Below are 14,036 nucleotides of genomic sequence, written 5' to 3' on the forward strand. Positions count from 1 at the left end.
CACACATATCCGCACTTGCCCGAATCACATGTTAATTCAACGAAGCAACTACTGAAGCTATCCACACCTCTGGAAGATCCCAGCAAACATAGAACGTTGGGCCAAAGTTGGTCCGACGGTTCCAGCCACATGTTTATTGGTCTGCTGTCACGTGATACACACAATAATGGCACAGATCAAAACTTTAGGGGTCGTCCATAAATGACGTCACGCACCTAGACATTTGTGACAAGGGGGAGGGGGGGGTTGAGAAATGTGACGTCACATAAAAATGCGCAACTTGAAATAAATATAGACAACACGTTCTACTTAATTAAATAGACTTTTAATGAAATGTTTTCTCCTACAACATCAGAGTGCAGCGCCACATTAAATACGCACTACAATGACAATAGTTTAAAGCGATTTTTGGGGGGGGGGCAGAGCTTTGTGACGTCATATTTGAGGGGGGGGTCTGACTTTTTGTGACGCCGTGTGACGAGGGGGGGGGGGCGTCAAAAATCGTCTAAAATCGTGTGACGTCATTTATGGACAGCCCCTTATTTCAGCCAGAACCTTGATGAATGGCGATAGCTTGGAGAGGCCTTCATCCAGCAGTCGATTTTTCATGTCTGATGACGATGAATATTTAGCAATGTTTTTGTTCTCGGACAGGGACTGTTATGGAGCACTTACTATGGACAGCATGGAAATGAGGGTCTGGTGGAGCCAATATTCCTGGCCTATTCCTATCTGGCAGTGGGTTTTTTATCAACTATACCAGGTATTTGTTTTATGATGAATCAGCCGAGCTGAGGTCCAAGCCAAGTGCAGATAAAACGTTATGCGAGTGTGCCATGACGACAGAATTATCTCCATCATCATGACGACAATTCCCACACGCAAAGCACCCCACTAACAGTCGTCGCAATTCACCACCACCACCACCACGGGACCCGTGGTGCCACCCATGCCAGTAAACAAGAAAACGTTGGCCCAATGTTGATTGACTTTGACTCAACGTTGCCACGTTTACTGGGATCTTGCTTTGTGCCTAACGAGGTGCATTTGGAGGGCACGTGGATCGTCGAGTTTACATGAGCACTTGCTCACACACAATTAGGGCACGAGCTCTAAACTGGCACGGAGACACCTCCCTGTACTCCCTTCCACCCCTAACCCCACCCCATCCCACTCCCGTCACTCCCATTAGCATCACACACACACACACGAGGGACGCAAATAGTGTACGCAAAACCCAGCCAAATTGGCAGAAATTTTGCGCAAATAAGTCCACAAATCTGCAACAAAACCACCCCCCCCCCCCCGGGTCTCCTCTGGATGAACAATTAGTGTGAAAGGCTTTGCCAGTTATTGGCATCGTTGGCGACCCCCAAATGGTGTCACGCGTTCACATTCCGCAGAACCTTGACAGGCCCTGGAGTGGTGACGGCCCAACGGCATGAGGTCACACAGACCACATTTATGTGTGATGGATTATCGGACCGGGGTGGCTATCTTCGGCGTTTCCGACACAGCCAACTTACTATGCGCTACCCCCAGTTAACAAGTCGAGAAGCTCGAGATTCGACTTCCTGTTCTCATTTATAAGTCATGAATCAGCCTTTAACTATAAACTGAACAAATTAATTTCATTTGACAAGGTAAGGCCCACTGAGCTATACAGATCTTTTTCAGAAGCGACCTGGCCACAAATGATAGCTCAACGAAGTGGCTTATCGCGTGGACATTAAAATCAGCCAAATACTCTAAACGCACGTTGATTATAAATGTGGATGGAAAACCCGCGACCATGGGGAGATAGAACACACAAACTCGAAATATACAATAGACGTCAGGGTCGGGATCGAAACCCACGACCTCCTGTATACCCAGCGAGGCAGTTAACATCTCGCCACCGTGGCCCAACAGAAGAAGCGGCAGAGAAACAGTGTCTGGGCAAGCAGGTTACACGCGCAAGCCCTTTGCTGCCTCCCCAGCCACGTCGTGGCTCAAATCGGTTGCGACACGTAAACTTTTCCTGACACCTACTGCCCCACACCCACCTCCTTCATGAACACCCACAATTATATTCTACTCTTTGCGCATGGCAATATGCTCAGCAGCGAAATGCCAATGTTGAGGTCTGCCTAGCCACAGGAGGGCTTCAGGAGGGAGTTTCGTGTAGTTTCGCTTTTCTTACATTGAAATAGCACAAGCGACAGCGGTTTACCAAATGGTCCATAGTTTGTGTTGCGTGGCCACACTGTTACTGTGGCTCGTCTTTACTTTTCCAATTATGAAGGAGATGTTGCGCATTGGCCTGTTGATGCTCGGATGCGGTTGATGATACACTGGTAACTTAGAGGAATGTCTATGCACTGAAACTAAACTCTAAACTATTTTCAGTCTACCAGGTTAGGCCCACTCAGCTGCATAGCTCTTTTTCAGAAGCGAACTGGCCACAAATGGTAGCTCAACAAAGTGGGCTTATGATGTGGAAATTTATAGCAGACAAATAGTCTAAACGCGCGATGATTCTAAATGTGGAGGGAAAACCCGGAGGACCCGGAGAAAGAAATCCACGCGGCCAAGGGGGAAAAAAACTAAAACTCAAAATATACAGGTGTCAGGGTCGAACCCACAACCTCCTGCATGCCAGGCGAGATAGTTAACATCTCGCCACCACTCGACGCCGCTTTCATCAAGCTCCGTTGCAGGCGTCATCTCATGCAGTTTATTTGGCCAATTTGAAACCATTGGGTTTTACGCGACATTGGACAGGCCTCTGATGTTCCACAACCACTCGAAGAAGACGGCAGCCAAAGTCGGGTCGAAGAACAAACAACCTTCTCAGCAAACTGGGGCAGCTCATCCTGCACGGCGTGCTAGGCTCACAAATACTTGGCACAGCAGCTGCTACCGCCCTCTGCTATTCAACCGCTGAGTATCGCGGCGCAAGCACCGGTGCGGTGTCGGTCGTTGCACACGAAGCTGGTTGAGGTCCAACTGCATTCAACCGCGCACACCGTCACGGGTCCTATACGCTGCGAGCCACCCCACCACCTTGGCTGCTGGCGCTGAGCAATATCGCTCCCCCACCACCACCACCCTCGCTTTCGTCGTGGGGACGGGCAACGGCCAATACAGCGAGTCCCCATCTGCAGCTGGACACGGGCGACCCTCAACGAGCAGCGTTTTCAGCCGCACCACCTCTACATAACAAAAGGCTCAGTCCCATTTACACACACCGTTACATCAGCCGCACCTAGTTTACACAACAAAGGCTCATTCCTAACAGCGTGCTTCAGCCGCACCGAACCTCACAAAAATAATATTCAGGGCCCACCTTGGCTCCTCCCACCCTCAACCAGTATATATACAAGGACTGTTTTCTTGGAATTTCTCTTATTTGATACAGTTATCGTGCTGTGACGGTTCCACCTAAAGACGGAAGCTTGTGTTGCCTCCGAAACGTTGTGATTTTTATTTTATTTTACTTTTATTAATTTGATTTTTTTTTTATCTACGTGACTTTACCGAAAAACGTAAGAATATGAATCCTGCAGTCACTAAAGCTTCAAATCTAGGACCCTCAACGAGCCCGCTCGTCATCGGGAAGGCTCGGCGTGACGAACGGTCCCACCCGACGCAGTGAGAACCGCTTCCTCGTCGCCCGTCCCATCGGTTCGTCTTCCCCGGCTTCGAGTGACCGCGCGGGTTGCGCGCCTTGTTCAACAGGTTCCATACCGTTCTAGATTTGAAGCTTTCGTGACTGCAAGGATTCATATTCTTAGGTTTTTTCGGTAAAGTCACGTAGGTAAAAAATTCAAATTAATAAAAATAAAATAAAAATCACGACGTTTCGGAGGCAACACAAGCCTCCGTCTTCAGGTGGAACCGTCACAGCACGATTGCTGTATCAAGTAAGGGGCCGTCCATAAATGATTGATTCCCTCAGGTGTATTGAATGAGGGATGATCTTCTATCCACACCAGCATGTGTAGATGTGGACTTCCACGATTCTGGAACTCGATTCGCAATCCTTCAATCGACCACCAAGCACTTCATGATTATTTCTCAAGAATTTCATAAGTGCGTTCAATCGAATCATGTAGTGTCGAGTGACTATGACAGGATACTGTTTGATCAATATATGGCATATACGTGGCATATACGTTGAGTTCATTTGGATCTTCATCGGGTCTTCCATCAGCTATTAAGAGTGCCTTACGCATATCAAGCCAATTAAAATCATTCCAACTGAATGTCACGAAGTATATTGGTGGTCCTATTGAACGTATTTGTCCGATCAATTCATTCAGCGCTGTTTGCCAAGATGCAGCTGATCCTTGAATGTTCTTAAGGTAGAGGTGAAGATCTTCTACTCTACCATCTTGTCATTTAACCTTCTTTCCACAAGCTGAGATGTTAGATTGGATGCGACAATACTCGAACATTGATAATGCGTAGAAGAGGTAGTCGTTTCATTGAAATCGTGTATCACTACCCATCATTCTGAATTGGAAGTAGTCCAATGCAGTGATTCTCACAGGTCTTACTTCATTGAGTCCATTGATTCCTTTTGGGAAGAGGTAGAACCATGCAAACTCTTCAGCTTTCAATTCATGTGCTTCATTCACAATGTTGTTGGTTGTTTTACGCCTTATTTCGTGAGTATTATCAAAGACTTCGTGTTCATCCTCCACATTTGGCTGATCACAATCGGTCGAAGCCATGAATGATGTTTGTACAGGCATCGATTCAACTTGTGCTGCCATATTTTCTTGCATTGGCTCTCGCAGATGTGGTGATAAATCTTCTTCTCACATTCCTGGATCGACGATGTCATTTTTCGGATGACCATCAATGAAGTTGATGGTGAATTGAACATTTCTTGATCCTGTTGATTGTCTGCAGATTCGTTCAAGTTCTTCAATTGTGTCACACTCAATTATGCATGCTCTGCCATTGCCTGCCGGTGCACCTTTCTGACCACATGAATGTGAATCAGTGAAGTAGTATTTGTCATCGTAATGCATAATTCCTAGTTATTTTAATCTTGTTATTAGTACGCCAGCCTGATGATTTGTGAACAATTCATTTAATGCATTGCCCAAAGTCATTCCTTGTGAATCGCCTTCATTGACTGAGTCTTGTAGACTTCCAACTAGTAATGTTTGCTCATCATAGGCTATTGAGATTGAGTTGTTGAACATAATGAAGTCATTTCTTATGACATCGAAATGTTTGACTTCCAGATATCCATTTTCTGTCATTGGATATCCTACATTCTCAAGTTTGGCCAATCGATTGGTTTCATACATTTAACCACCCGCAATCAAGTTCACGTTCAACGTGTTTGTGGTCCATATGCTTGGTGGCAGTAGAGCAGCTCTTAGAATATTTGCCAACACCATTGCACAACATTGAACACCTGCATTGCCCCATGTAAACACATCTTCATTTGCTTGATGCCATGCAGCGCGAACAATTCTACATTTTCCATTGATTGGCATGTATGCATTTGCATGTTCTTGCGGCTGATTTTGCTCCACTGATTGTTGCGCAGGAATAGCAACTGAATGTACATCAGTGATGTTTGCTTCTTCATTGATTGTTACATCCCGATAAAGTGGCTTGTTTCGAATTAGCCAGTTGAGTGAATTGTAAACTCGTTCACGATTTATAGAGAATTCACGTGTGATGTTGAGATTCTCAAGATGTTCTGTGATGACAACCATTCCAATATTATCCATTGCTTGTCGAAGTGTGTCACTAACTTCAAAGATGTCCATAGCAAAGAGCACTACCTATCCACGGAAGCCATATTGACCGAAGACTCCACTGAATTTGATAATCTCCACAAATGGTATCACTTTTGATAATAGACGTTGTTCTGGCCAAGGGTGGCACAGTCGGGTTTTTTACAATCGGGTTTAATTGTCTTTTTATATTAAACCCGATCATCTGAGATTGGGAGAAATCCGGTTTAATGGGTTCTAATTGCAGAACCGCACTTCTCAACGATGACCTTCATCCATTCCAAACTAAGGAACTTCACTGGCGCCCACGATTGTGGAGAAGCTCGTGTTCATCAAGACCAACCTGCCCGCCGCATTCTACGACTACCCCGTGCCCGATGGCCCCGAGTACGATAGCAGCACCGACGAGGAAGCAGCCTAAGCCTTGGATCAGAGTTTCGTATTCATCAAAACAGGTTTTAATTCCCCGAAATCGGGTTTAATTGTATGAAAGAAAAAACCCGATGCCTGCCGCTGGAAAAATCTATTTTTTCCACCCATGGTTCTGGCTGTGTTAAGACTCGAATGACATCTGGAATTTCACCAGGATCCAAATGATTCCAGCGAGCCTTTGGCGGTGCAGCTCTTTTGTTACTGGTGATGTGTGTCTTGCAACGTGAACTCACTTGCAATGTTTGCTTTAATGACAATTCGGTTGGTAGATAGTGCAATGCATTTTCATTACGTCGTACTCTGTAAATCTGATTTGGAAAGCAACGTTTGGTGCAGACTTCACAGATTCGATCGCAGAATGTATTGATTGCATTGTCAAATGTTGTCATGTCAGCATTGAGTGCTTGAAGACGTTGCGATTGATATTCACGATTTCGCTTTAATATGACATCACGTGCTTCAGGTGTTTCTGCAACTCTTACTTGTGACATGTGTTCACGCACAGATTGCAATCGAGCATCACGAGCTTCTGGTGTTTCTTGATTTATTGATTGTACGTGATGTTCACGGTCTCGTTGCAATAGGACGTTCGTGCTGCTGGTGTTTCTCCATCTCTTGATTGTGAGTGGTGTTCACGATCTCGTTGCAATCGAGCATCACGAGCTTCTGGTGTTTCATCATTCAAACAATCACGTCGTTTCTCAAGTCTGGAACGCTTTTCTTGGTACTTTTGCGGAGCCTTTTCTAACCGTTGCTTTCGTTGCGTTGCAGTTTCTGTTCGATTTCCGTTCCCGTGATCCGTTGTTTGTTTAGCATTTGTCGTTACCGTATTTCCTTGATTTTTGTTTGATTTGTTGTTTTCCATTTTTGTTCCCACGAGTATAGGACAAATAACGGTCCGCCCCCCAAGATGTCCTTGTAGAGAAGTAGGCTCTTATACAACGTGGTGTGCCCGGTGACCCGAGGCTGCTACGTTAGCGACATGGCATTTTTTACTACCCCCCATGCCATTCAGTCCTCGGCACATACTCACCGTGACGTTGGGTAGTGTACGTTAGCGACATGATACTGGTAGGAACGAAGTGAACCAGCCTACAATAGATTATATCGTCCGTCCGTCCGATGTCCGATTAGGTGTAGCAACATCGCCCCCTACTGCGAACACTTGGCAGGACCCTACAAAAACCTTTAGACTCAGTGAGGCTTTCCTGGCTAAACAAGTGTAACATTCCCTTATAATTCCCTGAGATAGTTTTTAATTAAAACATTTAAATTCAAAATTAACTCACAGCGGCCTAAAGCCTACAGCTAGGCCTAAAGCCTAGAACTAGGCCTCAAACTCTTCCTTCGTATCGTACCCCCGCCATTTCATTTTATTATAGCCATTCATTTGTTCGTTCCTACCAGCCCACCCCGCAGGGACCTGTTATTTTTAACCATCCTCATGCCATTCAGTCCTCGGCACGTACTCATCTTGACGTGGGGTGAACGAGTGGCTGGCAATTTTTGATAAGTTGGGGCTTGAACTCATGACCTGAGAGATGAATTTTTTAAGTATAAAACTCAAATTTCCAAACCTCAACCAACTTATTAACCACAACCAACTCACTCTTAAATATGGTACAGTTGAAACCTCTATATAAGGTACAAAAAAAATCATACCCGAGAATTGCATTTTTGACTTTTAGATCGAAAGGCCAACACTCAACCGATTTGTCCACCACAACCAACTTATTTTTACAATTTTAACGGATAAAATATCTACATAAATGTTACAAGTTCACTTTAAATGGGGTTAATGCAAAACTGACGTCACCGACCCTATCCATGCATTGTCCCATTCGACGCACTACATCATAATAAACTTTTGTAAAGACACCGAAGCATTTCATTTGACTCTTTACCTTAAAAATGGAAAAATACAAAAAAATAGTAAAAGAAAAATGTTCCGGGCGAGTTTCGAACTCTCGACTCCTACGTTGGTATTAAAAAAATTGTCACAAAACCTGTTCGCAAACCACTCGTCCAATAAGGCTTCCATACAAAATATGAATTGCTTTAAACGAGTCAAATAATTGATTAATTGATGCCGATTTTGATAAGGTGTAATAAACGACTGCCACGACGACTCTTGACTGGTGTCTTTAATTCAACAGAATGTCTGCACAGCTCCGCGCTCTCTCCCTCTCTCTGGGTAGTTCCCTGGCTTCCCCCGCTGCCTTGACGATCCGCTTCCATCCGCGGCACGCCTCTCTCTTTCTCTCTCCGTTCACGCCACTTACTGGCGGCGTGCTCGGACATCTCGCCACCGACTATAATAACAGTATAAAAAGTTCAGAGATTCAACACCCTGCAATCCCTTGCTCCCGCTTCTGCTGCTAGATTCCTCCACTAGAGGGAGACCCCCAGAGAGGCCCTTCTTAGTTTCAGTTTCCAGTTTATTTGGTATCGCCCTGTGAGCCATTCGGCTCTTGAATCGGGTGCAACCGCAACAAAACAAAAAACATGAACAAGAAAACATCTTAAAGTGACTATGCGCAAACAGAAAAATCCAGGAAAAAACTGCAAAGTCTTCCAGAAAAAGCACCGTACACCAACGCTGTGTGCAAAAATCCCAGTGGGGTGCAAGTCAAACCACAACAACCACAAGACAACTTAGATTACTGAGCTGGGGTGTTTGGCAGCCTTTGACAGAAAGAGGAGAAGAGCCGTTTTTGTCTTTGACCAACAATAGTTCGAGAGCCGCATCACACGCAGGGCCACTTGTACACAAACACAGCGGCAGGTATACGGCAGATGAAAAACTAATTCTGACTGAGATGAACATAATAGGTGATGGAATCAAATGCGCCGGTTTACATTTGTTTTCCCGGCACCCTTAGTTATTTCCTAACAGTACAGTTTGACTGTTGTACATGTTGTCGTCACCACCAAAAACATTCCATAGGGGCCGTCCATAAATGACGTCATGAGATTTTGGACGACTTTTGACCACCCCCCTTCGTCACACGGCGTCACAAAAAGCCAAATATGACGTCACAAAGCTCTGCCCCCCTCCCAAAAAATAAACCATGCTTCAAATCGCTTTAAACTATTGTCATTGTAGTGCGTATTTAATGTGGCGCTGCACTCTGATGTTGCAGTAAAAAACATTTATAAAAAAGTACATTTAATTCAGTAGAACGTGTTGTCTATATTTATTTAAAGTTGCGCATTTTGATGTGACATCACATTTCTCAACCCCCCCCCCCTCGTCACACATCGTCACAAATGTCTGACCCCCCCCCCCCCCCAGGTGCGTGACGTCATTTATGGACGGCCCCATAGTGCCCCCTATTCCCTGCTATTATTGAATCGACTGTCTTTACGTGTAATTGTGTCGAAGATGTTAGTTTGGTTTTTAAACGGCTGCCCGCGAGGGGGCAGCCAAAGAGCGATCGCGTGCTTGCTCCAGAACGGCAGGTTTGCGACCGCTGCTCTCGAATTTTTGGCCTACTCTTCCATGCCGGCCAGACCAGTGCCGGATTATTATCCTCGTAGCAAAAGTTGCTACACATGCTACGGGCCCCCCGCGCTAAACGCTTTCAAGATATCAATTCCGGTTAAAGTGATTCTGCACTTGCCCTATTACTATAGTACTATGCCGCCTTCAACTTTTATGAACGACTGGGTGTTTAATGTTAGCGATTTTTCGTATTATCTGTCTGTATAGCAAATAAAAAAATAACCTTCCTATAAAAGTTACAAATGTTTGTGTTTTAATATTTACATGTTTTTTTTTTAGGGCCCCTTTATAACAGATGCTACAGGCCCCGCACTGGCTTTATGCGGCACTGGGCCAGACGCCTTGTAAAAGGTGAGTACCCACACTTTACCCCCATTAATTACTGCTGGGTGGACAGAGGTGGTGGGAGGCAGAGAAGATTTAAGAGACTTTCCACCCATTGTTTTAACTGCCGCGCCGGGAAAACGAACCGGCGACCTTATAAACGACAATTTTGAAGATTTTATTTTTCCCCCCAGCAAAAGGTATTTGCTTCAGGTAACAATATTAACTGACGGTTTACATCACTGCAGCGGACAGAGTTTTATGAGCAACGTAAGGCAAATGCTTGTAGAACATCTTCTACAACACGCATGTGAGTATGTACGTTGAACTTCTTTCGCACTGTTACGAAGCCAACCGTGCTAATCGGAGGTGAGAAACATATATTTAGTTAAACAATTATCATAAATAGTTTATAGCATAGGCGCATACAAAACCGTGCTTTCTCCCGACTAACAACATGTAAATTTATATCATGGAACCTTTTTGCCATGTAAGATGTAATATAAGAATAGGTTTTACCCTTCGTGGCAATAAAACAGGTGTTAATATATTCTTGGTTTATTCGGTAAAGTCACGTAGAAGGGAGATAATAAAATAAAACAATAAAAAATTCTCACGACGTTTCGAATGCAACACAAGCAATCGTCATCAGGTCTGAAATCCACAGCAAGATGATGATTGCTTGTGTTGCAGTCGAAACGTCGTGATAATTTGTATAGTTTTATATTTGTATTATTTTATTATTTCCCTTCTACGTGACTTTACCGAAACAACCAATAATATGAATCCCTGCAGTCACGAAAGCTTTAAATCAGGTGTTAAGATGTTAAGAAACACCAAGTATAAACCTTTTGCAAGGAATCAAGCGTGCGTTAACCACACGTACTTGTGCTGAACATGCAAACAAACGTCCTCTGATCGTACTCTCTGGTTCTTTCGGTGAAGTCACGTAGGGTATAAAATAAAATAAATAACGACGTTTCGGGCGCAACACAAGCGTCCGTCATCAGGTGGGAAAGCATGGCCTACTGCATCAGCAGAAAGAACCAAAGAGTATGGATTCCTGCAGTCACGAAAGCTTCAAATCAAGATTGATACTCTGATAATAATATACGGATTGCCTTTGAAACTGATTTGCCTACAACAGACACATTTTTTCTTGATGGCCTCGTCTCACCACCAGTGTCAGACCAGAGGACGCCAAAATGCGAACGGTAAGCTTGGTAAGCGAGCAAGAGGTTGGTGCATATTGCTGCTGTAGTTTATATCAAACCCAATGTAAAATAACGAACCTACCTTGCCATAAGCGGTGGTGGGACTGCGTTTACCAAAGCTTACTCAGTCCCCCTCTCGGAATTTATCACACGAGGAAACACATGGGCACCGTCAGATTATGCAAAAGTAAAATCCCTCCGATTTGAGGAAGTGGGTTTTGGTAAAAAAAAAAATTGGGGTTGGCAGTCTCTTTTCCGAAAGCAGCAAGGAGGCTCTCACATTTTGTGAACAATAACAACTTGTCCATTATAGAGGGGTTTTTGGGTGGTCAGATCGCGTAAATATAAATGTGTCGTTAAACCCGCCACCGCCCAACACAGCCAATTAGTAAGGTTTGTCACGTTATCAGACCGTGCCAATTCGTTACTAGTGAAGTATTGGAAAATGACGGCAGGAAACTCCTTGACGGGAACACACTTCTTTTATTAAATCTTGACTTGTAACAATACAACGCGTGGCCTCTCTTCTTCACAATGCGCTTCTCTTGACTCTGGATTCTGTGCTGCTGGCTCTCTGTGCCTCGTGTAGACTCCGCGCCTCGGCTACACTCCTCTCTCGCCTCGTGTAGACTCTGCGCCTCTGCTACACTCTCCACTCTCCTCGTGTAGACGTTGCATCTCTCTCTCTGGCTACACCGTATGCATACTCGGCTCGTGTAGACCTTCCTCTCTCTCTGGCTACACCGTATGCATACTCGGCTCGTGTAGACCGTTCTCTCTCGCTGGCTACACACTATACATTACTCAGCTCGTGTAGACCGTTCTCTCTCGCTGGCTACACACTATACATTACTCAGCTCGTGTAGACCGTTCTCTCTCGCTGGCTACACACTATACATTACTCAGCTCGTGTAGACCGTTCTCTCTCGCTGGCTACACACTATACATTACTCAGCTCGTGTAGACCGTTCTCTCTCGCTGGCTACACACTATACATTACTCAGCTCGTGTAGACCGTTCTCTCTCGCTGGCTACACACTTATACCTTACTCTCCTCTACTCTCCCTTACTCTCCTCTCCGGGCTCTATCTCTGCACCTTCGTCTTCATTCTTAGATGGTTCCACTTCTGCCCCTGCTCCTCTGTGCATCACCTTATATACCCCTTCTTCCCGGGAGACGGAGCGGATGCGGACCTCAACGTCGGCACCGCTCCTCAGTTACCCAATCCCCACGCGCTATCCCTACGATCCGGTTCCGCTCAGCGCGTGTTTCCACTCCCCGACCAATCACACCGCGCTGCTACCCGATCACTCCCTCTGGGCGCGTCACCGGCACACAGCCAATCAGCAGCACTACCCCCACCCGCGCACTGACGCCTGCTCCTCCCCGTCAGCGCGCGTCACCACACACACACCCGTACATACGCGCTGGCACACGACATATACACCCAGCGCGTATCACCACTACATCACCCCCTCCCACATAGCTCGCAGCCGGCCCGGCTGCTAACAACAACCAACCGCGACGATAAAACGACAACCAACAAAAAAAAAAACCCGTAACCCCCCGAGTGTGCCCCGTAACATAACACAACAACAACAACAAGAATAACTATGTACAGATTGACAATGAACCCGAAAAGTCAACAATAACACGATACGAGCAAATTCGAAACGAACGCGCCCCACGTCCCTGCGACTATACGCAGTGACGAGGCGCTCCAACTGCCCCGACTCCTCACGAGGCAGGTCATGCAAAGTAGCACGACCTGGCGCGAGTCCGTCTGGCTGGTCCATCGTATGGGGCGGGACACTGACGACCGTCCGGCGGTTCCGGCTGCTCCAGACGGCGCGGAACGGGCCTGAAAGGGCCGGCCCCGCCGCGGAGATCCGGCCGCCGGTGATCGGCAGCTGTCAGTTCCGAGACACCTGGGAGCAGATCAGGCGAAAATACGTGTGGATCAGGCAGAGACATTTCCCCCTCTGGGTCGCCGGTCACGTCACACGCCCGGCCATCACGACACAAGGGGAGGCCATATGGAGGCGAGAACGGTTTCAGTCGGGAGGGGTGAACGTACCAACGGCGCTTTCCCCACTTTATCTGAACGCACTGGGGCCGTGCAACGCGCACGACCTCCACGGGTCCCCTCCACGGTCTCAACAATTTAGGCGACGTAGCCAAGGGTGCCTGAGGGCAATGCAGCCAGGCCCTGTCACCTGGTTTCCATTCGTGCATGGACACCTTCCGTGCCCGCAACCGTTCATTAGCAATTTGGCGAGCCCGCGAATTAAGCCGTGCGGCCTCCCTCGCCTCTGTCAGCTTGTGAATATTAAACTTAATATGTTCTGCCAAATTAGAATTAGTTCGTGGAGCGGACAGGCCAAGTTGCGTTTCTATTGGCGGGTCAGCTTCCCGACCGTACATCAAATAGAATGGGGAAAACCCCGTAGCTGCATGGGGGGCCATTCTATACGCGGCAAGGACACCCGGGACCTGCAGGTCCCAATCTACATGTGCCTCGCACACCTGCTGGCACAGCATGGAAGTCAAGGTTTTGTGGAGTCTCTCCACCATCCCGTCAGTCTGCGGGTGGTACGGGGAGGTACGCACCTTCTTGGTACCCAACAGATCGCACACCTCTTGCAACAATTTACTCGAAATTTTTTTACCTTGGTCGGTCAGCAGGCGTTCGGGAGCCCCCTTGTCCAGGACATAGCCCTGGACGAAGGCATCCGTCACAGCCGCTGCCGACTGGTTAGCGAGAGGCCACGCCATAGGCCATCGGGTAAAGTATTCGACCCCCACTAACAAATATT

This window comes from Lampetra planeri, chromosome 25 (assembly GCF_965212315.1).
Source record: "Lampetra planeri chromosome 25, kcLamPlan1.2.h2, whole genome shotgun sequence".
NCBI lineage: Eukaryota > Metazoa > Chordata > Hyperoartia > Petromyzontiformes > Petromyzontidae > Lampetra > Lampetra planeri.